The following is a 27,786-nucleotide window of genomic DNA, read 5'->3' as shown; positions in this document are numbered from 1 at the left end:
GGAACCTAACGAAATCCATCCAGCAACTGCCAGCCCACGGGTAAAACACACAGCCTCACCCCAAGAGGATGGCAGATGTTACAACAAAATTACTGTTTGCAAGCTGCACTGATTGTTACGCCGCATCTGAGACCAAAGCTCTGCTGGCTGTCACAGCTGTCAAAAAGCAAAACTGCACAGGACAAGGGTTACACAGCTCTCTGCTTCCTGAGCGGATGAGCCGCTGCTGCCGAGGGCACAGAGGGACAGGAGTGAGCTGGGTAAGGCAGGGAGCAGCACCTTGGGTCAATTTCTGCCCATCTACCTGCTGGGGAGCAAGGCAGGGATGGGGGACATGGCCCTGGTCACTTGTGTTACAGTTCTGGTTTCTTTTTTCCCATTGCCAAGGTCAGGATGAAGACACGGGAGACGTATAGATTTTGAGTCTGCACTTGGTTGTTTATTATATCTTACCTATTTACAGTCTCACTAGGCATGAGCTTTAACTAGTAAGTTAGAGAAACGAGGTAAAATGGGGTGCTTTTAACTCTTTCTTAAGTTATTTAAGTGATAATCCTCCAATAACGAGGTGACACCTGTATTATTTATGTTTTGTATGTCACTCAATAATGACCACTTAAGGCCCGCAATGCAGATCTTTCCACCCAATTACAGAAAACCACTTAAACCCATGAAGAAGAGGGAAGAAGAAGGTGAAGAAGAAGGACTTAGACAACACCCAATGCCCTCCATCTTGATTCACACATATTACTATATACTAAAATCTTATATTTAAGTTTTCCATCTTGTGAGATCACACAATACTATTCAAACTCCACACCCACAACCCCAGTGCTATCACTCAGTTTTGGAAGCCTGTTCCACAGCCTCAAGTCAAATGCGGTGCTTGCCTGAGGGTCAGCACCTTTTAGCACAGAAAGCTGGAAATTCTCAGCCTCCAGGGTTCCAATAACTTGGTGCCCTACACCGTGCCAGGGCAGGTCATCACGGGATGCTGAGGGGTTTGCACGGGCTACATAGCCACCTTTGTGGTCAGCAAGATGAGGAAGGAAATAATATTGCCAGCCAGGCACAGAGTCTGGCTGCTGCAGGCATCACTGTCTAGCACCCAAAAAAGATGCACAGTGTCAAGCATGGGTTGGTTCCTGACCAAGGAGCTTTTGTGTCTCCAATGTTTAGCTCCCCCTCACCGTGTGGGGACCTTCCTCTGTCCAGGAGGGGAAGAGATGGAGCTTCTCCCAAGAGATGGGGTCAAAACTTAGTGAATGCTCCAAGTTATCCACTGCAGGAGCCTGCTGGCTTTCTCCACCAGCTTATAAAGCTGATGAGGAAAATGATGAAACCTGTCTCCTGGATGATATGCCCAAATTACATGGCATTTATAATCCATGAGGCTTGCATTTCACTGGAGGTAAAGTGATGCCTTTGCAGGACCCTGAATGCATCTAGCTTTTAGTATTTTGAGATTTTCTGTATGAAAAGCAGGAATGTTTGTGGACAAATTAATGCCCTCCTCTGTCTGGCATTAGAAAAAAACTACCTGTAATAGTGAAAAAAGTCCTTAGGTCAGCAGCCTGCTCACTTGTATTTTTACTATGCACCGAATTAGTCACAAAAAATTATACCTGGTGTCTAAATAAGCCTCCCTATGAATGTCTCTTGAGCAGGACAATAAGACTGTTGCATTGCTCAGGAACCGTGAGAAATCAGAGTGCTTTTCCTGCTATGAAAGAATGGCTCTCCTTAGAACAAGCCTTCTGCATGAGTTTACTTCCCGCCTTGGGATTGGAGATGTTGAGAGCAGTGACCCAGTGATGGTCACTCTCTCAACAGCATCCCAGAAAGCAATGGAAATTTCTTCCAATTTTGTTATAAAGAAGTAAGTTCCACCAGTTTCCAAAAATCACACAGGTGTGGAGTCTAAAGCTCCTTAAAAGAACTAATTCTTTGCTAACTTACTGGCACAGTCTGAAGGAGACTCTGTATTTTTATCAGATATTAGAGGGTTTTTCTGCTGTCTCTTAAAAATCATTGGAGAGGATCCCATGGAGTATGTAAGTATTTGTATACCATGGAAAGCAGTTGCTTTCTGTGCCACTTAGCTCACTTGCACAGCTGAACAGCTCAGAGAGGTAAGATCAGCAGTCAGTGGACATGCCCCAGTCTGGCACCTTCCTTTCAAGTGGAATTACAAGGCTTTTTTTGCTTGGTAATAGGACAGAGTCTGCTCCCAGGGGCGTGGATTGTAGTGCAGAGAAAAGTAAGCCAGTCCATGGCACAGACAGCTGCCTGGTAAATCCTGTCACTCTTGTGACCAAAAGACTACAGCTTGCTGTTGTATGGACAAGGCACCAGTCACTTCTATCTACCCTTCTACTGCCCTTCAGCAACAGAAAAGCTTTGTGTAAAACTGCATAAATCTATTACCTACAGATGAGCCTTTATCCAAAAAAATCCCCCAACCCTCACCTTTGTGGACTTAGGAAGAAGTATCTTAATGACCCAGTCAAAGACACCATGGTAACTAAAGGACAGGAGTAGCTGTCCTGAAGGCAGTCAGGACACTAAATTGTGCCAGTTGCAGAGGCCATGGTGGTCATCTGTTAGTCTCTCTCAAGGTCACAGTGGTCAGCTGATACAGTAAATTTAGGAGACTTTACCTGCATCTCTGCACCTGGCCCCAGCCTAGCCACAGCCCATCAGTGGCCACCAGGTCCCAACCTGGAGGGAAAGCACTCAGGTCACCAAGCAGACTCCTCAGCGACATTTTATCCTGCAAACAAGTCCCACTGAAAGACTGATCAGTGACAAAGCTGGTGGGAAGGGAAACAGTCTTTTGGTCTGGGAGAGAGGAGGATTTGGCAACTCCTTGGCCAGCTCACCAGATTGGCAACTCAGGTCTCACCATCTGCAGAGCTGATGAGTGGTGATGCTGCTGATGATATGGCAATTAAGAAATCAAACCTGAGCTGCAAGGAAGGAGAGGAATTTCACTGTCAGAGAGTTTCCTTCTCTCTCACAGTAAAACATGACTACCAAATGCTATGAAAAAAAAACAAGCATGTCTTGTTAAATATGTAAAATCCCTAATCTCTGCTATTGTATGCACAAGTAGAACAGGATCTCCTTGATTCCTACCCCACTCCTCCTTATTCAGTGCTAGAAATGCTCAAAATACTTCGAAATGGAAGACAAAAGAAATATATCTAGAAGTTACACAATCATATTTTTACAGTTTAGCAAGAAGCCTTTGACGGCAGCAAGGAAAACCAAGTGGGTTCTTCATCCAGAGCAATGGAAGAGGCTCCCCAGGGAAGTGGTCACAGCACCAAGTCTGACAGAGTTCAAGAGGCATTTGGACAACACTCTCAGGCCACCACTCACATGGTGTGATTATTGGGGTGTCTTGTGCCTGGCAAGGAGCTGGACTCAATAATCCTTGTGGGTACCTTCCAATTCAGGATATTCTATGATTTTTTTCATGTGAGAAGAAATAAGAAACTTCCATAATTAAAAAGACATTAAATATGTGGTTTAAAAACGATGAACAGATTTACAGGAAGCAAATGTTCCCCAGGCTTGCAAAAACTAGGGGATGTCAGGAAGACTAAAAAGCAAAAATAAAAATTAGGTGCCTTCACAAAACTTAGTTCACGAATCTCCTTGCCACAGGATGTTATTGATTGTGCTAAAAGTCACCTATACTTAAAAACTCCAGATGGAAGAAAAATACAATGTATTTGTCCACCAGAGGCTACTGAAACAAACAAATACCTTCTTGTGGCTTAAGAAAGTGCTGGACTACAAATTGCTAGCAATTAGTGGTATATTCTAGGAATATACCATGTGCCTACCCTGTTCTTATGTTATATTCCCTGGGCACTTTTCTCTGGTCACTGTCAGGAACAGACTGAACCCTGTGGACCTTGACCTGATCCAGCAAGACACACCTGTATAAACAAAGCAGAATAAAATGACAGAGGGAAAGCACCACTTCAGATCATTTCTTCCCCTAGTGGCAGCCTTAACAGAAGTGGTTTAAGTGACTATGTAATTTTGAAGTATTCAACTTTGTCCTTTTATGGACAAATGCCTGCTAAATTCTGCAACTCTAGAAAGAGCTTAAGGATAGTGTAGCATACCTGCAACTTCTGAAAGCATTCCAGACAGCTGGCTTCCTGCTTTCCTTTTCTAAAAAAAAAAAAAAAAAAAACCACAAAAAAACCCCAACACTTGCATTTCTAAACAATTGGAACAACATTTCAAAGAAGGCACAAGCTCTACATCCCATCTCCAGACACATGCCAAAACTTATCCATAATTGCTAACTAAATTTCAAAGGCATGGAAATATTTTACTAGTTCTCCATCAGGTTGTGCAAGTGTCCACAGACAGACCTTGTTTGTGGGGGTGTTGTTCATCTACCAGCAGGGCATTTTACTAAGGAACAAAGGCCTTAGTAAGTAGAGTTTAGTCCTAACCTGAACTACACATTTGAGAGAAGCCTGGCAAATCTATGGATTATCACAGACTAGGAAGTAAAGGATCTTTTCACTTTCCACAGCAAGCTGTACGGAAAATTTGTTTTTCTGAGATGGAGAGGAAAATCTACACACCTTTCTAATTATAATGATTTATTTATATACCCACTATGTTATGAAAAACAGTGTTTGCAAAGGAGGCCATCCTGTTGAACAGAGCGCGAGAACATCCTTCAGGGCATACTCATGCAGATTTACACTGATATTCCCTGATAGCTGAATCCTAAAGCAGTCTGGCTCTTGAGAAAAACAGAGGTGCCTGCTGCCAAACTGCTGAGGCTGCTCACCCTCCTCACGACTGTTACATAGACTCCTGGGAACTTCTGAAGGTTTCTTTGTTCATTCTTGGCTTTTCTTCACTCTACATTTCATATCTTGATGATTATTTCATGCAGCATCTTCTTCTCTGCTGAGCTACCTACTGCATGGCACCAGGATTTTCAGCAAGGGAAGGGCAGAGCCCTAAAGGAAAGCCAAACCTCTGGAGCAGTTTTCTGCCCAGAATATACTAACATTTAAAAAGTAAAGCCTTTAACATATTTTTTAATTGTTCACATGGCATGAGCATGCATGAATCCCAGACTGCATCACCTGCCATCTGCAGGCAGAGGGGGAGCAGACTTGTGCACAGTTCTCACTCAGGTATCATTTGTGTCCTTTTCACCAATGCCATAGATGAATCTCTGGGTTTCAGGAACTGCACTTACTGTCCAGACCTGTGAATTTTATCTCTGCTTACCTTTCTGCCAGCTCACCTCTTTAGTGATAGTGATAAGTTTAGTGATAGTGTGGTTTCTGTACTAGGAGACAAGGAAGCTAGCAGGAGACTAATTAATGAGTTGTCCAAACACTTAGACTAACACTCTTGCATATGATACTGAAGCCAATGCAGAATGATTTGTACAGTATTAACACTGTGCAGTATTGCTAACTTTTTTTTTAAACAATCCAATGCAGACTAGATCAAGAACAATCCTATTTTTTCACACTGGTCAAAACTGTCAGTCCTGCAAAGCATCTGACAGATAATAGATGAATTCATGTACAGCATCTTCCTAGGGGATCTGAAGACTCATTCGGCACAGTTTGGAAAGACTGACCAAGGACACTCCATCCTACAGAACATACACAGCCATGTTGTGCAAAGTCCTAAAGAGAGAGAAGGAAGTGTGTGGATCACCCCGGGTGCTGGGTGGGTAACATCACGCAGAGGAGATGCTTTTGAGTGTAAAAGCATAAGCAAAACATTAGATGGGTGAGGGTCTTCAGAAGGAATGGCTGGTAATACCTTTGAAATGGCTCTTAATGTCTCTGTCAACTCAAGTTGCAAGTTTGCTACAGAACTCAGAGAGTTTGGATCCTGAACTTTAGGGTAACAGACAAATGGGTCCACACTAACTCTGTTCCAGGACCCAGATAGCCTGAACTCCTGAATCTGGGGGTAAAATGACAGGTTCAAGGGGGCACATGGGACAGGCAGTTTGGGAAGGTTGTTCCTTCCTTGTACCTCAGCCAATGGGGACATGAAGAGGGAAACTCAGGAGTTTGGGATAAAAGGAGGCTGCACCCTCCGAAACCCTGACAGAGAAATCCCACTGTATGCCCCTGTGGACTTTCTCCCTTTATTCAAATAAAGCTGCAGACTCCTCTGTCTCCTTCATGGGCACTGGTTTGTCATAGCATCATTTTCTGCGTACATGAAATAGATCATAATGTGTTAATTTGGATTAAAATGCTATGCTGGGTGGGTAACATCATGTAGAGATGATGCTTCTGAGTGTACAGCATAAGCAAAGCCCACTGCAGCCAAAGGAGGCCAGCAGGCCTATGGAGAGAGCAAGAACTGCTGCAGTCAGTGACATGGTAATGTTATAAATGCCTATTATAAAGTCGGCTTTTTGCAAGATGTGTGCTATATGATTAATAACTTTGTGGTAAGGATATAAGTTTTTATTTCTGCTGCTAGTAAAGAAAATTAGGCATAGTGGTAGTAGTGATAGAGTATGCTTAAACTGTCTGTTTGGCTGGGATAACATCCAGTGAACATGTAAAGAAGACTCTGCTATTGATACACCAACTACCAGCATCTACCATCTGAAGGAAGCACGGACCAAGGCCCAAGCTGGAGGTGTTAATGAAGACACAGCCCAGAAACATGAATGCTCTAAAAAGGCGGACCCAAGGAGGGGCCATGCAAAACAGTCCCTGGAATATGGAAACTGGTTTATGGAAAGATATGAATATTCAACAGACTGATTGAGGTCTGAATACAACAAGAATGGTATTTAAAGAAAGTCTCTGAAATAGCAGTTTGTGGACTTGGCTAAATGCCAAGTCACCCAGCTGGCCATACTTTGCTTTTTTCCTTATCTCCTAATTGTCTTATCTTTTATTAAACCTATTTCTTAAAATCTACATAAAAGTGAATCTCGTTTTTCACAGTAAGCACTGCACAGTGACAAAAGCTCTTGTCAGGCTTCCAGACCTGCTCTGCAGGGAAGCACAGAAAGGGGCTCCAGGATGACACAGGATTCCAAGTGCCCACAAGCACTGGAGGCTGCTGTGCTCACGGGAGACACACCTTTGCTCAGGGGGCAGAATGCACCAGGAATCTCCACCAGGAGAGGGATTGAAGTGCCATGACAGTCCCAGCTCTGCTGTCACACAGGTGTGCCAGGGAGGGCTTTGTCTAACTCCTGGGATGGGATCCAGGCTGCTCAGATGCTCCTGGACTGAGGGCAAATACTACAGCGTACCTCTGACTTCCTTCTAGTTCAAGGCTGTAAGTCCCAGTTGCCCATAAATAATGCCAAGGTCCACCCCCTCCCCTCTTCCCACTAGAAAGAACATTTTTGGCAGCGTTGGTATGGATGACTTAGAATCCCCTGGGAACTGTCTCACTGTGTATCACTGCCTTTAATGATTTCATTGTGAAGTGAACCATGGTTCAGAAACCTTAAAGCCAAGTTTCAACGCTTGTGATTACTTTGGAAGCAAGTTGTGCTTTTATGCATAAATATCAGGAGACAGTAGAAAGACTGACAGAATTCATCAAGAAGCCAATATACACACATGGAGACACTGCTTAAATGCAACTTTTAACCTTCTCATTACTCAAAATTTGGACATGCAAATACATATGCAAAAACCTAAAGAAAAAAACCCAGCAAACCAACATGGAGATCTCTCTCATATCTGTTGTTGCTGCCATCTAAAACTTAGAACAGCTGTGCCAAAATAATTCTCTTTATTAAGGACAGAGTCTGTAGAAAACACAGAAGAAACCAGGAGTTTCAATCACCCAAGCACATCAGAGCTGCCATTCCTGTTTAGACTAATTTTCTCATGATCCATGTGTGCCTAAAGTCTTTGGTTTCCTTCCTAGGTTACATGCATCTGGTGACAGGCTTGTAATGGAGATTTATGAAAATGCTTTCAAGCATGAAGTACTGCACTGTTAGTATTAACACAAAATTCTCTTAATGAAAGAACATTCCACCAAGTGGAACAGTTGTTTATTGCTAACCTGCAATGACTGAAGCCATACAGCAAACTCTTACTATACTTCCATATATCCTATGTAGAGCATCAAATAAGGACAGAGTAGCCAAGCAGTCTTGCAGAAATTAAGCCATTTTGACAGTGCTCCCTAAAATGTCCTTGTGTGTTTACTGTCACAGAAGACACATGGGGAATCATGCATACCAAATCTGATATAAACTGTGTATGTTGGCTGAAATAAAAACACCAGTTATATTTATCTGCATACTGTTTCTTGGTAAGGCACCAAACTCCACAATAAATAACATTATTCCCTGTAGCTTGTCTGTACTTTGCCACTGATATGTGATTCTTAGCATCTCAGGTTTTTTAAATCTTATCTCCTCCCTTACAGAAACCCAAGCCAGCAGCCCTGCTTTCCTTCAGAAAGCTATTTGATACAAGTGGACCAAAAGGAAAAAAAGGGCCCCATTTCCTCTGCAACCTCTCCTTCAAAAAGTGAGGTCTGTGCATTGGCATGTGAGTTGCTAGGAAAACCTCTGCTTCCTAGACAAGGCAGAGAGCAGAGCAGGCAGCAAGGCATCCACCCCCTTCCAGACAGTCAGCAGCAGTCTGTAACTCCAGAGTCCTGCACACACCTCAGCTCACCTCGCTGGCTGTGGAAAGGAGAAGTCTTTCCAGCCCTTTCCAGTCTTTCAGTCACTCTGCCCCAATCTGGTGGCCCCCTGGGTGCCTCTCATCTGCTAATCAGGCAGATGAACAGTCAGATCTGCCACCTCCTCTGCCTTGTGGCTACTCTTTAAGATGACAGCAAGGAGCCAACAGAAGATTTATGCCCTACGTCCCTCCACTGTCCCCCCCAAAAGTCTGTTTGTCCTGCTTGAATCAGGGTCAAGGCAAGTCAATGCTTCCAAGGCTTTGTCCTGGGCTTGCACAGATATCCAAACTGTGGAGGGGTCTGGAAGATGAAGAAATAAAGTCTGTGGCTGTGCTGTATTGCTGCAGCCTCAGGACACAGAGGAGTGTCACATACAGCCATTATTTCACTTACCTTCTCTCACAAATCTTCAAAGCAGCACCTGTGGCAGTACCCACAGTGCTGTGACAGGCAGCTTCATCAATGTCCCCTCTGCATGGAGGACAGCATCCAAAAAATCAGTCTGGTCATCAGGCATAAACCATGTAACTGTCCCTCTGGTAATTCCAATGTTTTTGAATTGTAGTTCTTATTTTCCAGGATTAATTGCCCAAACAATGAAATGGGACAGATTAGTCCACTCAGTGGTTTTTCCAGCATGTCCACACATTCATGTGGTGTGAGTATCACCTGCTCTCTCCTTTTTATACCAGATTTTAGTTTAAAGAACAAACAAGAAGGCAGCAGCAGAATTTTGCAGCAGGCTTGCTCTACTTGAGAGGGAATCATAAAGAGCTCTTGTCACCTTTTCAGTTTCTAATGAAAAAGAAAATTTTTCGTAATGGAATTGTGTAATCATTTTGCAGTGCCTTGTAAAAGACAATAATGCTTCCTCCCTCTTATCTCAATTGTAGGGCCTGCAACACAGAATTTTACAATGACAGAAGTGAGCAGACAGGGCAGTATTTGCAGACCTATTCAGAATACCAAAACTTACCAGCTTCTGACGTCAGAATTTATGGCCTCTTGATTAGTTCTAATTGCCTGACATGACACAAACACAGCTAATGCCTTTAAAATTATCCTGCATGTAGCTGAAACTATATTTTCCATAACTGAGAGCCACCTAATGGACACTGCCTGCCACATCTGCTCCGAGTGCAATTCCAGGCCTTGAAGTCATCTCTATAGAGCACACACAGGATAGCACTCTGCTCTGACAGAGCTGTTACTGGGTTCATGACTTTGAGAACTGTTACACCTCAAAACCTCCTGAATTCCACAACAATGTACCATTTTCAAAAACAGACTCGCACAGATTAAGTAACAAAAGCACACCAATAGTTTCCTGTGAAAAAGCTGATTTTCTTCATAAATATGCACAACTTTATATGCAGTATGCTGGATCACTTGCAGTATCTCTTGCTTGTGTTAGATCACTAGATCAAAATCTCTTGCTTCCCAAAACAAGAGAGGGAAATGAATCAGAATAAGGATATATTCATGGCTATCAGTATCTCAGACAGAGATGCCTGAAAAGCCTGTGCAGATATTCTAATTTTTCCTGATCACACAGAAGGAAAGATCACAGGTGCCCAAGATTATCTGTAGTCTGGTGAATAACAGGTTTTATTGGTTACAGTAAATGAGCAAGAGAACTGCACCCATGATCTTTGACATGCCTGAAAGGCTATTTCTAGAAGAGACTATTTTTATGGACTGAAGCATTAAGAGCTACTGTCTCCTGAAATGAAACTGAGTAATTTTACATTTCACTCTTCATTGCTTAAGAATCAAATGGACTTTTGCAATTGCACACTGAAACCCAGCACTCAATATTTCCCTGAACTCCTCTGTGTGAAGAAAAAAAAACCCTAACAGTGGACATCAAAACAGAAAACAATTAAGGTAAATTAGCACTGTCATGATGTTCTGTCCTGTTCATTACCCAGGCTCTCCCTACAAATCTTACTCAATTGATTCATTTCACTAACATGGTAGAAATCTTTCTTTTGTCAGGTTAGTTTTCTGAGCAGCATGCTGAATTAGCATTGCTCACTTTTCAGACTGTGCATTTATCTTGCTCTCCCTGTCTTTCCAGGGCAGAACTATCCTACCTTGACTCAAACTAGGAAACCTCTCCAGCTGAAGAACCTGCTGGAGGACAGTCTGCAGTATGCAGAATTCACACAAAACCCTTCTTTTTCCATTTTCTCTAAAGAAAAATCTTCTCCTAGTATTCCTGCCTTCTTGTGACATCTGCCCAGCCCAATTTGTGCCTTCCAAAACCATTGTGCAATAAAAACATGTACTTCCTGCCCTCAATAAGAGTGATACCTACTCAGTCCAAAAATACTATTCTAAAACATAGGCTAAATATTTTGAGGGGGAAGCAAGGCCACTCTCTCTGTGAAGTCCAGTGCTGAAGAAAGGTGTGTGTTTTATAACCGCAGTAACTATGAGGTTGTCAGTAGGGGAGGATATATGACTACTAGGTCTCATTGATAAGCTCAAGAACACCAACAGCCTTGCAAGAACTGTGATCACTGACCATCTGCTAGGTCTCTCATCCCCCTTTTTTATTGAAAAGCTCTCAACCAGGGCTGTTCTCCAAGATCAGTGCTGCCCTGTCTCTACAGCACGCAGGGCTGAGGAAACTCAGCACACCTCAGCATAACAATGCAGAAGGACAGCCCCAAACATGAACGATTTTGGAAAAAATCTACTAAATGCTAAATGCCAGAAGATTGGCTGAAGTCTGCATCTCTTCCTTTCCTGCATTTGTTTTGTGGTACTGGGTACTAAGAGAGAGAGAACATTAATACAGCTCTTTAAGGGGGTTCTCTGAACTTATTTAATCCACTGTACACCACTGCTTCTCAGTGGGAACACTGGCAAAATAACATGCTGCAACAATATTAATGATAAAATACAATTATTGAATCAGAATGCTGTTCTAAAGCACTCACTGGAGAAAACACAGGGAGACAGATTATAGAATATACAGGGGAAACAAAGAAAAAAGATTACAGAACACAAAAAAATTCTTTTACTTTCCCTTTTCTCTCATGATAAGGGAGGAGCCATCTGCAGCAAAACAACAAATAAAATCTTCTGCAAAGTTTTTGTGTTCTTACTGAAGCTTGTTTTGCTTTTCCAGTAATTAATTCCTTTAATGCCACCATAGTAATTTTGAGGTTTCCAAACAAAAACACCTGTGGGCCATACAAATTAACTGAATATCAACACATTTCCAACTATTAACTAGTTTTAACCACATCATTACTAAACAGAAACTCTCACAACTTACATTTGGGATTTACAAACTAGTGACAAAGTGAACAGCTTTCATAATTTTAAACACCTTTTTTTTTTTTTTTTTTCTTCCCTGATCTGATGAAAGACAGTTGTTCACTGTTTGAGGAGGAGTCTTAGTCACTATTAAAAGTTCATTACAAAGGACAGCATCACCTCTGTTTTGATATACTTTACATTTTTTTAAAAACCCAAAAATATACAATGTACTCCATCTACCTCAGTAGAATATCAATCTGTTTCTCCATGTTTGTCTGAAAATTGTTCCAACATGTAAAAGGCAGGGAAAACCCCACTAAATCATCTTTATCAGAAATTAGGAGCAAGGTTAGAAGTCACTTCTGAGACACAGAATGATACTTTACCTCTGGAAACTGTTTCTGATTTTGGTTGTTCAGAAAAAAAATAGAAGGGGAGATAAGCATGTGATAGGAAAGATGTGTGCTACAACTTTACAAACAATTAGATGAGTAAAGGACTTCAGAAGGAATGGCTGGTAATATCTTTGAAATGGCTCTTAATGTCTCTGTCAACTCAAGTTGCAAGTTTGCTACAGAACTCAGAGAGTTTGGATCCTGAACTTTAGGGTAACAGACAAATGGGTCCACACTAACCCTGTTCCAGGACCCAGATAGCCTGAACTCCTGAATCTGGGGGTAAAATGACAGGTTCAAGGGGGCACATGGGGTAGGAGCTTTGGGAAGGTTGTTCCTTCCTTTACCTCAGCCAATGGGGAAATGAAGAAGGAAACTTGTGGCCAGGAGTTTGGGATAAAAGGAGGCTGCACCCTCCAAAACCTCGAGAGAGAAATCCCACTGTATGCCCCTGTGGACTTTCTCCCTTTATTCAAATAAAGCTGCAGACTCCTCTGTCTCCTTCATGGGCACTGGTTTTTCATAGCATCATTTTCTGCACACATGAAATAGATCATAATGTGTTAATTTGGACTGAAATGCTATGAAGGATGTTAACTTTCAGACCCTCCATCTCTTTCTTCTTGGCCACCTTACAGCCTAGTTCTGAAATATTTTGTGTGTTTATAGTCTTCTACCTCAAGTAATGTAAATATCCAAGTTTCCCAGCAGACTGGTTTCCCACTATGATCCATTCACCATCACAAGCCTTACACTGCATCAAAAGACTTCACAAGTGGAACTGTATTTGGGCTTGTGGTCCTCTCTTAACTCCTATTATCTGCTACATGTCTTTCCTATCCCCTTCTTCCAGACCCTCACATGGTCTCATTGTGTGCTGTAAGGAATTAGTAATACAGACTAATTTGAGTTTGGAGACCAAGGCTCAGGGCAGAATTCTCTGGGTAACAACTGCTGTGGTCAGCTCATATCAGACTTAAATTAATCACCTGTCCATCACTCTCAGCCTTTTCAGAAGTGCCCTACCCAAGAACAGAAGATTTTGTAGCATTGTGTTAGGCAACTCTTAATCACCTACACAAGAGGAAGCATAAAAGTCAACCTCTGAAGCTTTTTACAGCTGAAATAATTGCTTTCCAACTCTGAGATTACAGCTTTTGTTGCTCAATGCATTAGCAACCTTAAAATTTAAAGAAAAAGAAATTGCTCATCTCTACAGCACACGCAGAAATCTTTACATAATTTATATCAAAAAGCACTTGTTCAAAAAACACTGTAAAGGCAGTCAGCCCCACAGCTAATGCTGAGCTAGCATGAGCTAAGTAAATTACTTTTCTTCTGAGGAGCAACCCTGATACAGAAGAGGTGGTCACGGGTGCAGAGGGAATCATCTTCTCTCTCAACTCCTTCAGACCAGTTCACTGCCAGTGTATACTCCAGGTTTTTTAGGGCCTTCAAAATTCCTTGAACTCCTGAGCTGGTTTTTTTCCTAAGTGTCTAAAAGAAAATCTGTTTCCTATACAGTTTGAACAATTACTCATTGGCCACTGGTAGATCATAAATTGTTTCAGATGCCTAGCAAAGGACACAATGCCCTAGTAGCCCTCCTTCCTTTTAACATAAAGAAAAATAGTTTTGTGTTGTACAAAAGGAGATTTCCATTTTAAATACATTACTGATTCTTACTTCCATGAATTTTCAATTAAAAGAGAAGCCCAGCTAACCCTCCTCAACAAAGGCACACTGTTGTGCATTTAAACCTGTGATTACCTGCTCAGTCTGCTCTCAGTCACGACTGAAAGGAATGTTACAGGTGAAATACACAGCCAAAAGTTAAATAAATACAGACACATAAAATAATGAGATGCATACTTCTGTAAAGTTACATTAACCAAGCCAAACTCCTCCCTAAATTGCCACAAATTACTGACTTTGAAAGGCAGTCACCTGGATTCTCTGTCTCATTAAAACATCATTAATCTTTCTCAAATATGCCTTTTTAAATTATTATTTTTAAAGCAGAATGAGCCAGAATTTGAAACAGAATGAAGGGAGCCATTAAACTGAAGTGATATGACAGCGAGACAAGTTTAGGGTGGTAGCATTTCCCACAAAAGAGGAGTAACCTCACAAAAAATACCTTCCTCTTTCCTACAGTTTCTAATTTGGCCAGAACAAGCCATCATCCATCAATGAGGCCAGACTTAAAATAAGATCTCTTGCTGCTCTGTTGAATTTGGCACAGAAACTCTTTTACCCTTTGGGAATCATGGACACATTCCAGCAGTGCAATGGAAAACATATTTTTCACCAACCCTTTTTAAGTTACGCTAAGTTTAAAATTTGGTTCAGAAAAATCAATGCAACATTACTTATCAGGTTTACTTATCAGAGAATTAGCTTAAAGGTTTTTTGATGAATATTTCAACATAGTAACCATTAGTCTTTAAAAAAACTCTGACAGATTTTCCCTTTACACCCCAGGGACTGCCAACCACATCCAGCTAAAATAACTCCTGAGTGCCTGTACCCAGATTTGTCTTGCATGTTGATGACATTGTTAGCATCTGAAACTTCATTCTGATCTTTGGGAAGCAACAATGTGCATCTTTACCTTCCACCCTTCTTTTCCATGGGGGATAATTTATAGTTGCTGTTGCACCTCTACTGAGGCATCTGTGGAGGCAAGGCAACAAAAAAATGCCAAAACATTCAAGGTCAAGGCAAAGAAAACAGAAAAAGCTGGAATAAAACCTGAAATAACTTACGACTTCACTCCAAAGTAAACCACTGGATCCTTGAAGTGGTACCTGCCTCAAAACTTTTTTTGGGGAAAATTCCTTGGATATAAGACACATTAAGCCTGGCCATTCATGGTGTACCTTTAAAAGGGAGTTCTTCAGCCCATTCTGTATCTTGAAACCTCATATGCCAGCACTGCCTTTGCCACAGGCACCCTACAGAAAGCTTTTAGGAGTGCAATTTGTGTAGCACAAAATAAACAAAACAACAGAAACAAAACTGCATTTTTATAGCTCAGTTTCCCAGGTGCACAAGAATATCCCAAGTTAAACCAGAAGGAGGAAGGGTAAGGAACCTTGAAGAACAGCTCAGGATCATGCTGGATCCAAATCTTATTTAGTCAATTTTCTATCTTATAGCAAATTTCAGCACTAAAAAAAAAAAAAAAAAACAAAAACGAGATCATGTTTCAGGTACTTAAAGTTTGCAGTGAGGCAACACATAACTGCTCATTCAATTATTTTGTAATTAGCCAGAGGTTCAATCATCTTCCCAAGCAACATAGCTCAGTTTTTCCCTACCTAGTAATTCTTCTGCCATATCTAACAACGTTTTGTTTATACTGCATCCAGCTTAGATGTGTTTGCTTTGATGTATGCTGGGAAAATCTGTGCTGCCATCCCCTAGCACCTCATTAAGAGTGGCACAAAAGGGAGGAGGAAAAGGGAACAGGAGAAAACATGAGAGCAACCTGCAGCTCTGTGTTCTGCACACACTGCAGAGGAGTAACATGCCTTGACCACCACAATGCATGGAAACTGCATGAACACATGCCAGCCAAAATGGTTGTTGGGAGAAGAAGGGTTAAAAAGTGCTCTGCATTTTGCAATGAAGGTCTCATCAAGTTCACTGTGGAAAGATCATTAACAGAGTCTTCTGGAAGGACAAAACATGATTAGTTATCAGGGTTACACACATTAGACAAGGACACAGTTCTACTTAAAGCATGTTTTGCAGAGAATTCATTACTTTTGCAGCTCAAAGTTCTCTGAGAATTCAGTAACAATTAGCCTCTGCCAGTGCAGCCTCCCAGGGCAGATAACTGCTCTAATTAGGGGGTAATTCAGTGTATTCCCCATCAGTTTTCCAAATTAGTGGAGGACAATATAGTGTAACAACAAAAAGGAGAAAATATTTTGTCCACAAAGATGTCTCTGTGATTCACAGAGAACAAGTGTGCCTTGCAGCCTGGCTGGTTGAGGTAATGGCACCCGTGTTAGAACCAACACAGGTTTTGTGCTAATAATCAAACCTGGAAGAGGCCTCTGAAGTTTGTCCCACCCAAATCAGCTTAATATATTTTTTTTTCCTTGTATCAAGAGAGGGAAAAGCAGTTTTCTTTCGCCTATAGCCACTTGTGAGAGATGAAGCACTTGGTGTTACTTCGGGGAGGGGGGATGGATGAAGCAACACGTTTTATTCTCCTGCCCTGTGATTTTAAAAAGAAAATATTTTAGGCAGGGTCTTTAAAAAAAATTAACTATTTCCTCCCCCCCCCCCCCCATTCCTATAATGCAAAGAAAAAAAATTTAAATTTCTTGTTCAATGCATTTGAAAAGGAAGGGGAAATACCATCTTAAAAGTTACAGAAAGTTTTTAGATAACTTCTTTTCACAATTCACCTGCCTCTCTTTTCCCCTACCACTTTTTCATACTGACTGCTTGAAAAAGTCTCTGGTTTCCCTTAGAAAAACTAAACTTTTTGTATTTTATTTACTTGTTTTTAAACCAACTACTTCCAGGTCTTTTTGCATCATGCCATTCTTGCAACATCTGTAGCTGTCCCTGTATTTTGAGCATGGCCTGCAGATACCAGCCATGTGAAGCTGATCTTTTACCACCTCATCCATCCCACCTTCCTCCACATCAGCCCTCCCAAGGGGCAAGAGTTCTGGATGGCAGCAAGGAACACTCAGGTCACCTGCACAGCACATTTCTCATCTAGGTAACTTTCCAAAAGTCACTCAACGTTTCTGGACCAAGGCATATTTTGTTAGCATGAAGAAAAAATCAATGTCAAATTGCATTGCACTGCTGATTGATTTCTAGGGGGGTGAATGAAGAGGTCTGAATAACACTTTCCATGCACTGCCTGAAGAGTGTGCAGATGTGGAGGAGGATCCAACCCCACTGTACTCTGGATTATTTCCTCATTTTACAGTTTTTCATTACAGTAGCTTCTAACAATGCCAGTGAAAGATGCTCTTTCAAACAAACAGGAACAAAGGATTTTCAAAATTGTATTTCACTGCCAAAGCACACTTGTTTCCAGAAGAAATTACACACACACTCATACTCCCAAACTGTCTAAACAGAATTGTAGAAGCATGGCTGAAGCTTGCCCTTCTCTAAAAATATAAAGTTGCACAGTTGCTCCAAAACCAGAATCACAGCTAAGTCAATGTCCACTGTTTGTATTTTCTGTTTGATCAAACCAAAGGTAACTGCTCCAACTAGCAAAGAATTTTTAGATGACTGTGTAATATCTGAATTGTGTAAGTATTTAAACTATAGAAAAATTTGCCACTTTGACTTATCAAGTGAATTACCACAGATCTACCAGATTACCTATGGAAAAAGTCTCCTGTGCCTCTTCCATGACAGCTTTCTATGCAAACCACAAAATTAATGACACTGAATATCAAAATAATCTTCAAGTGTTGAAGCTTTCATTTAACTATTCACAGCCTTAAGAATGCTTCAAGATAAATGATTTTATATTAACAGTAAAGGAGTCAGATTTACAAAGCCAGTAGGAATTTATAAGTTTTGCATTTTAATCACTCATAGCCACTGTATTTGATTTACTCCACAATTTCCATCAGAAAATGAAAAAGTTTTGAAGAATGACTCATTCTCAATGTAAATCTCTAGCAAGCCTCTGTCAATCATGTTAGTCCTTTTACCAATGTTTTTTTCCTGCCTTCTGACAGCAATGACACAACAAGTTTAATTACTTCATTACTTAATGACTTCTAACCTTAAAAAACTGTGAAATTATGGAAATGTTAACCAATACAAACCAATTCCCCATGGAACAAATGAAACCATTATAAACACCAGTATAACTTGTGAATTTCCTACCCTGATACTTTTCACAAAGATTAAAAAAAGAAATCTATAGGGGTCTGGAATGCTTCTACCAAAGGATATGCACCTACAAACATAGAAGAGGGAAATTAAACTGCATAATTCTAACACAATATTTCCTTGGCACAAATTGTACATTCCCTTAGCTGTATTACAATAACAACCCCTGGGAAACTACCACTCCAAAAATTATAGCTTTAAAAGAAGTTTTCAGTGCTGGACATCTTTTGGGAGGACTAAGCCCCTTGTAGTTTTGCTGGTAAGTTTGGTTTTTACTTACATATTTATTAACTTCCAGTTTTCAGCAGTTCATTGTACCTTCATTCAACTACAGGGAAAGAACTCTTTAGTTTACAGCACAGTTTTATATGCAAATTATATTCAGTAGAGTCTCTACTCATCATAAGTGTCAACAGGAAAAAAGGTGTGACAGATTTAAGGCTTGAGATTTTTTCATAAACTTTGAAGGAACACTGAAATTACAAAGCACATTGAACTCACTGTAAAGCATTTTCTCTAAGCATATGCCAAATGAAGTATATTAAAGCATTTTTTCTTCTAAATGTACTGTGAGACTGCATGCTCCATTTTGTATTTCTAAATATTCGAGATAACTAGGAGAGTCCTGTCTTGAGCATAGAGTCAAACTTACTGTTTGCTTAGCTCCCCCTGAACTTAAGTTTCTTTCTGTTCTGTGAAAATATTTCCATTACATTTAGTAACTCTGGAGACAAAGCAAGTTTTCAACCCCATACGAATCAAAATTCAAAAAACTCAGAGCTTGAAATGAAGAGATATTTTGCTGCCAATAGGAGGGGGAAAAGTCTTAACAAATCAGCCAGTTGTTGCACTAACAACATCAAAAAAGAAAATTGTAGGACTTATTCTACCCTTTATCAATAATGCATGGCCGCGCACAGACAATTTATAGCTGTTTTCCATCACTGGGTATTGTGCAGCACTAAATTAAGTTGACAAAATCCAAGGACAGTCCACCCACACAGCTACTGTGAGCCAGCCAGGCCACTTTGAATAAACATTTTAAAGGCATAAAGTGAGTTTTATTAGCATGCTGAAACACAGTTCCTAGGGGACAAAGCATCTCCTTTGAAAAACTAGAAGTACATTTAGCAGAAAGGAAGATTAGTTACTCTTTTGCCTTACATGCAGAAAAACAGCAAAAGAGAAAATAAAAATATATAGGTAACAACTCAAAACCCTGAACTTGTTAATATTAAAACGTGAAACAAGAGAATTTACTCTCTATACTAGAAACTGATTGTCATTCTCAGAAAATCCTGACAGTTGCTGAATTGGTGTCAGGTTCTGATGGCAAAGGAACTAAAACCCAATGATGTTTTGGTGGGATTTTTTCTTTTTTTTTTTATGTTTAGGTTGTTCCAAAGATTATTAGACATAATTTTTTTTAATCCTTCACAAGCCATATAAATCAGAAAAGCACACAAGTCTTTTATCAATATAAAGAAGTAGTGAAATAATAAGTCAGCAGCAATTATTGTGCCAGTAAAGAAGTGAGGCGTGGGGCAACTTCCACAGACCAAATTCACCAAAACATGGTATGACACCAGTTGGTTGCTCTTGGTAGCACCACTCCCATCCATGGTGGTCCCAGCACCTGAATGCCTGAAATGCCAGAAAGCATCATGGACCTTGGAGATTCCAAAGACATGGGGACACCAGCTGGTTTTCCTCACATTTTGAAGCTCAGTAAGCGTGGAAAAGCAGATCTCCTGCCATTTTGCATTACTCCATGACCTTGCCATTTAAATGGGTAGGAGGTGTAGGGGTAGGGGCTGCGTGTGTGCAGCTGGAAACACCCAGACTGACTCTCATCGCCCCAAGTTTGCCTGCTTTTCATTATTTCCACTTTATTCTCATGCAGCTTCAAGAAAACTATGTATATTTTTAGAACTTATCTATTTTGTTTATGTATTTCTCCTCTGGGAGGAGAAAGATGATTGATGGTGATGTTCACCAACGAGGTTGAAGAGGTGGCTACCTGTGCAGCCAATCTTTGGCCTGCTTGTCAAAGTGTATATAAGATGAAGTCAGAAAAATAAAGAAGAGAGCTTTTCCTGCTGACCTTTCTGCTGCCTTCTTATTCTTCTGTGTCCCTAACAGCAACAGACTTTCTCTGGTTCTGTTGTGTAAAAGCAGCTCAGAAAGATGACAGAAGGTTCTGCACTGGACAAGCTGCTGTGATTGGGAAGTCTGTGTGTCCTTCTTCTGCAGGCCTCACTCTGTCCTGGGTTGTAGTTTAGGATGTATCCTATCACCATCTTCAGTTAATGGCCCATCAATGCCTTGTGCATGACTCAGAGATAACTCCCTCCAGGAGTTATCTCTCTTTAATGGGCCATCAAGGACCTAATGTATGACTCATCATCCCATTGTGAGATGCTCCGCCCATGGGGAGGAGCCAAGCATTCTCACCTGGATATAAACTGGGATTTGGGACAGTACAAGCAGCCCTCACCCACTGGATTCCCAGAGCTACCAGACCTTTCTATGGGATCACTGCTTCACAAAGACTACCCTACCTGGACTGCTTCCATCGCTCTAATCAGGTTGCATTCTGACTCTGTCACTGTTTTGGTTTGTCTTTTTTTTTTTTTTTTTTGTATTATTGCATTTATTTTATTTTATTTTTTCCTTTTCTTCTCATTAAATTGTATTTCTGACTTGGAGCCTCTCACTTGGTTTGCTTTCAAACCACAACACACACCAACAGCATATTTTGCATTGGCCCTGAGGCCTTGCTTATAGAGCAGTGCCTGTTCCTCCTTGCAGAATGCTGGGGGCACCTGCACTCTTGATTTTACCTTTTCTGGTGGCAAAGAAGTGTTTTGATACAGAAGGAGAAGCGCTTAGAACAGGCAGAGTGAGGAAACTCACTGCTGCTATGACTGGCTGCAGTTCCTGTGTGGCTGCACACGTGGACACCCTCAGCCAAGCATGGGTTTCACTTCATGAGTGAAGGAATTGTGTGCAAAAAGTGAGGGGCTCTGGGACACAAGGCACAAGACCTGCTCATCCAGCAGTTTTACCTGGACACAGAAAAAAAAAATCCTTCTGTGCCATGTGGGAAGGTGGAAGCTGTAACAGCACGGCTGGGCAGCTTGATGGCCTTGTGGTGTATTTAAGCACAACCACAAATAAGGGGAGGAAGGATGAAAGAACCAGAGCTTAAGCCACAACTGTTTTAAGTTAGTCGAGTGGAAATACCTGGTCAAATAAAGTGATTGTATTTAATTTGGCAGGTGTTGAGAGAAGAAAATCAACTCTTTTACAATACACGTATTTTCTCGAAAATCAGATCTTCCTTGCACATGAAAGTATATCAGAGACCTCTGAAGCCAACTAATCAATGTGTAAAACTCCAATTTACCTGCTCCAGCAAGCACAGAAAACTCACAAAGGCCAGATTTTTCAAGATAAACAGAAGCATAAAAAGACTACAGCTTAAGGATCAGCTAAGCAAGGTGATTGTTGAGCATTTGTATTTTAACCAGTCTGTATTTTAATCTGTCAGAAGTGCAAGACTTCTTCATAAGGTTGGTTGTTGTTTTAATTTTTTTCCCTTTTAAATAGGCTGAGTTTCTGCTGTGAAAAGTGAAAATGTTGTTTTGAATCTCCTGATATTGCAGTAAACTCTTTTTTTACTAAAATCAAAGATAAATCAAGGCTACAGGACACAGCTTTGAGAAACCCCAGGCAACCCCAATGAAGCAATCATGGTTTTATAAATGGAAATTAATTTTAATAAGTCTGTTGCTCATCTCACATTGCCAAAGTCTGTGATCCTATCAGAAGTGCACTGATTTAGTGATCTGCCCAGGAATCACATTCAGTGAAGTTCAGAAATAGACAAAATATTCTTGGGCCCTATCCATGGAGTGGATCACACCAGTGAGATGCCGGCTTTGTAATGCACAGGCAAAGTGCATTTTGCACCTCAATGAGGTGTTCACATTAGTATTTCAAGGTTATCAGTATCTGTACAAAGGCAAAATGCCTTGAGCACAACGAAATGTTGTCTTACACGCAATCACACCATGCCCAGTTTTCAAACACCGTGTTCTGCGGAGAAAAATTAAGCCTACTTCTCCCAAAACTTGCTAATTTAGTAACCCTGCCTCGTGTGCTGGCATTTAATTGGTGGCCCATCTCTGTGCTGATGGCTATTCCCAGTAATGCCTGTACTCCCCTGCCCTGTGTACCTCCCATCTCTACAGGAACAGCTCACCCTGCCAGTCTCTGTAGGCACAAGCAAAGATATATCTATATGTAGATATATATAGATATATATATATATGGATGTAACTTGGAGGGTATCTAAATTCAGAGCACCTGAAAAGGAAGTATCTTCATCCTCTGCTCCTCTCCACATTCTGGTGACAAGAGCTGGCTCTGTCCACTTATCAGTGACTGTGCCTGTGCTTTCCGAGGCAGTCAGGAATCACCCCTATTGTCAGCTCCCTGAGAGCAGATCCAAGTCTGCTCTGGATTTTCCAGCCTTTCTGCAATCATACTCTTCCTCTCTCTCTGCATGTGTGTTTCTGGACAGCACCCTGCCCTCAGTTCCCACCCTGTACCTCTCAGGGCCACCCACTGCACCCCGCTGGACACACAGGCTGTGACTGCACTACGTTAATGGCACCTGCTGCAGGGCATTGGCAGGTCTGGAGATCTGCAAAGGCAACCTGAGAGCCCCTCTGGGCACATATGTACACATTTCCTTCACTTAGAAACCCATGCTTGGCTGAGGGTGTCCACTTCCACAGCCAGGACATGGCTGCAGGACACAGCCACACAGGAACTGCAACCAGCACAGTCATAGCAACAGTGAGTTTCCTTATTTTGCCTGTTCCAAGCATTTCTCCTTCTGTATCAACACACCTCTTTGACAGTAGAAAAGATAAAACCCATGTACAAATGCTTTTCCTGGTAGAAGAATAATCTCCAGAAGAGCAAGAGCCCAGGTGCACCCAGGTGAGGAGCAGCATCCTGCAAGGAGGAACAGGCACTGCTCTATGAGCAAGGCATCAGGGCCAATCCAAAATATGCTGATGGTGTAAGGCCTGCAGAGGAAGGACATACAAGCTTCCCAGTCATGGCAACTTATCTATTGCAGAACCTTCTGTCATCTTCCTGAGCTGTTTTTACACAATAGAGAGAGTGAGTCTGGGTGTTTCCAGCTGCACACACACACCTCCTACCCATCTGAATGACAAGGTCATGGAGTAATGAAAAATAGCAGGAGATCTGCTTTTCCACACTTACTGAGCTTCAAAATGTGAGGAAAACCAGCTGGTGTCCCCATGTCTAATCACTAGATTCAGGAGCCCTTTACCTGCCCCATAAAGCGGCAGCAATTCAAGTCCCCACCTGTAAGTCCCAGATTTACTCCACACTCAAAAGCCAAACAAGCTGTCCCCAAACTGCTTGTCTGTGCTCTGATTAAGGATGCAAGAGCAGCACAAGAAAAGCAATTAGTCACTCCAGGTAATCACAATTATCAAGAGACTAAATCCTTCCCTTTCAAAACAGAGGTTCAATTTTAGGTGTGTCTTACCTCTTATCCAACTCTGCAGCACATTGCAGTGTATGTAATAAGGTGGGCAGGCAGTGACACTCTAAGTGTAAATAAAACCAGGATTCAGCTGCCACTTCAAACAGCAGTTGTCAAACCTAAGGCAATTCAGGAGTCAGCAGTAAAGAGCCTTTACACAGCCTTTACTTTTCTGGGTTTCCTTTGTCAGAGGTTTCATTCAGGCCACCCCTTTGGTGTTGCTCTTAACCTGATCTTTGTACAGAAAAGAGTTAAAAATATCTATAGAGCCCTGTCCTGCTGGGGTATTTACACCCAGCCACTGGTCACCAAAACAATTCTGCAGTGCTAAGAGGCCATGCTGCTCACTGGGCACAGGATAAACATGGTACTGACTGACTCTCTGTCACTCTGAGAAAATGCAGCAGCACCACAGTGCAGCTGAGAGTGCAGCCACAAATCCAATAGACACATAGAAAACATGGGTAATTAATGAAAGACCAAAGCAGCAACTCTAGTCAAAAGCAGAATGGTCACTTCTCTTAGCTGCAGTCGTGGTTTTTTCTGATGGAGGCATTCCATAGGGACTAGGGACCACTACTACTGAATAATTCTAATACAGAGATAGAAGAACTAAGGCATGCAAATGGAAAGATATACAAGAACTTAAGAGTGTAGAATTAGTGATTTAGGAAAAGAAAATAAATGGCTTCTTCATTAATGCTTCTTCAAATTGCATGGATTTTGTCTTAGTGAAGTCAGTGAATTTGCTTATTACCAACAAATACTGATAGCTGGGTCCAATACAAGACTTCAGTTTCATGTAGTTTTGTGCTGATTTTTACTAGGGTGGAGTCCATTTCCCTCACAATAGCTGACAAAAAGCTATGCTTTAGATTTGTGACGGTAACTGGATTGATAACACATAGACATTTTAGTTATTGCTGAGTTCATGCACAGTGACAAAGCCTTTTTTGCTCCTCATACCACACCACCAGCAAGGAGGCTGGGGGTGCACAAGCAATTGGGAGGCAACACAGCCAGGACAGATGACCTCAGCTGACCAAAGGGTTATTCCAGACCATATGGCATCACACTCAGCACGTGAAGAGGGAAGAAAAAAGAGGGAACATTTGGAGTGCTGATGTTTGTCTTCCCAAGTCACCATTATGCATTATGGGGCCTGGCTTTCCTGGGGTGGCTGAACACCTGCCTGTTCATGGGAAGTGGTGAATTAATTCCCTTGGTTTGCTTTGCTTCCCTGCATGGCTTTTTCTTTCCATATTAAACTGTCTTTGTCTCAATGCACAAGTTTTTCACTTTCACCCCTCTGATTCTCTCCCCCATCCCAGTGGTGAGTGAGCAAGTGGCTGTATGGGACTAAACCACAACAGGTTCATTAGAGACCAAGAGGTGGGGCTAGGACAGCTTGTCTGTCTTTTTCCCTCCACCCTGGCATAAGAAATAATATCTTACCTTAAAAGACTGGAACCAAAGTGCCAGTCTCCACTTTCCTTTAGGCCTTTTTAAACATCAGACATAATGCAGCAGATTCAGCTAATTCAATGTGTCAGCATTTGACAGCACATTCAGGAACCTGAGAGCCATCCTACAAGAAGAGAAATTAAAAGCACCAATTAATAATTGCATATGTTGTGTATTATATCTTGTGCTTAAAATTGCTGATGCCTGGTAGAGCCCTGCGGCCGAACAATAAAGAAATTACCACAAAAAATGAAAGGCTGAGTTATTTTTTGTTTCCAAGGTGAAATGCTCAAGCACATTTTGGCTGCCAGCACCTTGGGGAGAAAGCATGCATCTTGCAATAGCTGTGTCACCCTGCCCTGCCTTCCCAATTTAAATCTTTGTTCAAACAACAGTCCATGTGAATGCACAGAAACAAAGCTCCAAGCATGTCAGGATACACCAGCCACAGAGACACAGCAGTAAATGTTCATAACCTGGATTAGTTTGAACTGGGAAATGCATCAGAAGCCCATGTGAGCTAAGTATTAGCACTCTCTAAACAAGAATCTTGTTGTATGTGGAAGACACAGGCAGATACTTTACAAACTACAGGAAAAGGAGAAACTGGCTAATTTTCCTGACAGTCTTTTCTCAGAATTCCCATCTTGCAAGCACTCAACCCATTCTGAGTAAAGACACCTCAACAGCAGCAGAGCTCATTCCTGCACCACTATGGCACACAAGACAGCTCTCTTCCTCCACAGCAACTCAGCAAAGATGTCCCAGTAAGGTTTAGACACTTGCTTTTCAGCTCCAACTTATTTGGTGTGTTTAATCCCTCAAAAGAGCAAACTTCCCAAAACTAGAGGCACACACACACAGACGACAGGGTTCCTTGCACAGAGATATCCTGCCTCACTCACAGGTACAGTCCAGGTCAGCTGCACCCTGAGGCAGTGCTGATGTGTCACAGTTGCACAGTGACACTTACACTTTGACATTTGACAGCTGAGGAGTGATGGGCCAGCTGAAAAGCTCATACACATCTAGCATGGTTACTCAAGAGGGTTTTAAAAATTAATTTCAGGTAAAAGACACTTCTTATCATCCAAGTTGTGAAGTACTTCCTAAAGAGTTGGTAGGAACATACAAAGTGACCTCTGCCCTCTTACAGTTTGTAAAACTATAGAGATGGGGGCTTCATGGAGTACCAGCAAATCAGACCATGTAAAAACTACAGAGTTTTTATTATAAATTAATATATTGTTCTAGTCCTACACTGTTTACAAATCCTTTAAAAAGCCTCCTAAGAGTTAATTATCTTCATAAACTAAAATAAAAATTAGCATTTGAAGGGAAACTACAAGAGTTGATGTCTTTGGGAGGAGTGGAGGGGGAAACTAAGTTGGACACCTACATTTGTTAAAAAAATCAGAAATCCAAAAGCCCCAAGCTTAGATGAGCCTTAAATTAAAATTCAGTGTTCTAAAGTTACTCCAAGGAAAAGGCAGTCAATTTCTTCCCCCCTCCTCTAACACTTTCTCAATACATTTAGTTTTACTTTTAGCTATTTATGTAAAATATGAATGTTTTATACAGCAAGTAACCTATTCATGATAATGAATATACTTTAAAAATGCCTTTCTTATAATGGGGGTATATTCCAAGCTGATTACAAACATCTCCATTTACATAATAATAAAGACTGAAATTGCTTAAGGAAATTTGAGATTATAGGAAACAAATTATATCCTTGGACTTCTACACTCACAGATTATAGGATGTACCACAGCCATTGCTTTTCTCTATAACCTCCTGCACTGCACTTCTGTATAAAGCAGTACAGCACTTTCCAGATGTTAAATCAATAGTTATACACCCGGGCCACTGTTCAAGGTCACAAAAACGTGACTTTCAAACCCCTGCTGCCATGTGTCCCTATACCATGGAGTCAAGATCATTCAGGTGTTTCTCGTGGGTTAATTTTTTCCAACAGATTTCACATTCTGCTCATTGTCCCACAGCCAGCATTAACTCCCAATCAGGTTCTCTGTATAAACTTATCTGAAGGGAGTTTATACCCACACCTGTTCCAAATTAGCCTGAAAACTGTTCAACACCAAAGGCGAGAACCAGGTTTGAGCCCCAAAATGAACTAGTAACAACATTGGGGGAATTGCTCCTTTTTGTCAAAGAGAGCTGCTCTAAAGTCAGAAATCCTTCAGGAACTAAGCCTTATCACATACCTGACTGTTTTCCACACCAGATGGAAAGAATGCTTCAGTTTCACTTTTTACCCCAAACAAATCACAGCATGCATATGAACACAATCATCTGACTCCTACACATCCAAGCATGACCAAAACAAAAAAACAGTACACTGCATACCCATTTTTTTTCCCCTTAAGGGGAGAACAAACCACACCTAACAGGTATTAATAAAAACACCAAGCATTAGAAAACATTCTGTTACAACGGGTATTAAAA

General features: G+C 41.3%; 1 protein-coding gene across 2 annotated transcripts in view; it reads right to left on the bottom strand.

The window, feature by feature from the left end:
- Positions 1 to 27,786, bottom strand: part of KANK1 (KN motif and ankyrin repeat domains 1) — a 132,045-nt gene that overhangs the window by 73,540 nt on the left and 30,719 nt on the right. For both annotated transcript variants that reach the window (XM_066339541.1, XM_066339540.1), the window contains exon 2: positions 25,309 to 25,441. The gene's annotated coding sequence lies outside the window, so the exon portion shown is untranslated. The remainder of the gene's footprint in view (positions 1 to 25,308; positions 25,442 to 27,786) is intronic.

The sequence above is a fragment of the Sylvia atricapilla genome, chromosome Z, assembly GCF_009819655.1.
Source record: "Sylvia atricapilla isolate bSylAtr1 chromosome Z, bSylAtr1.pri, whole genome shotgun sequence".
NCBI lineage: Eukaryota > Metazoa > Chordata > Aves > Passeriformes > Sylviidae > Sylvia > Sylvia atricapilla.
The sequence above is the reverse complement of the archived record's forward strand: the minus strand, read 5'-3'. Positions and strand labels throughout refer to the sequence as shown.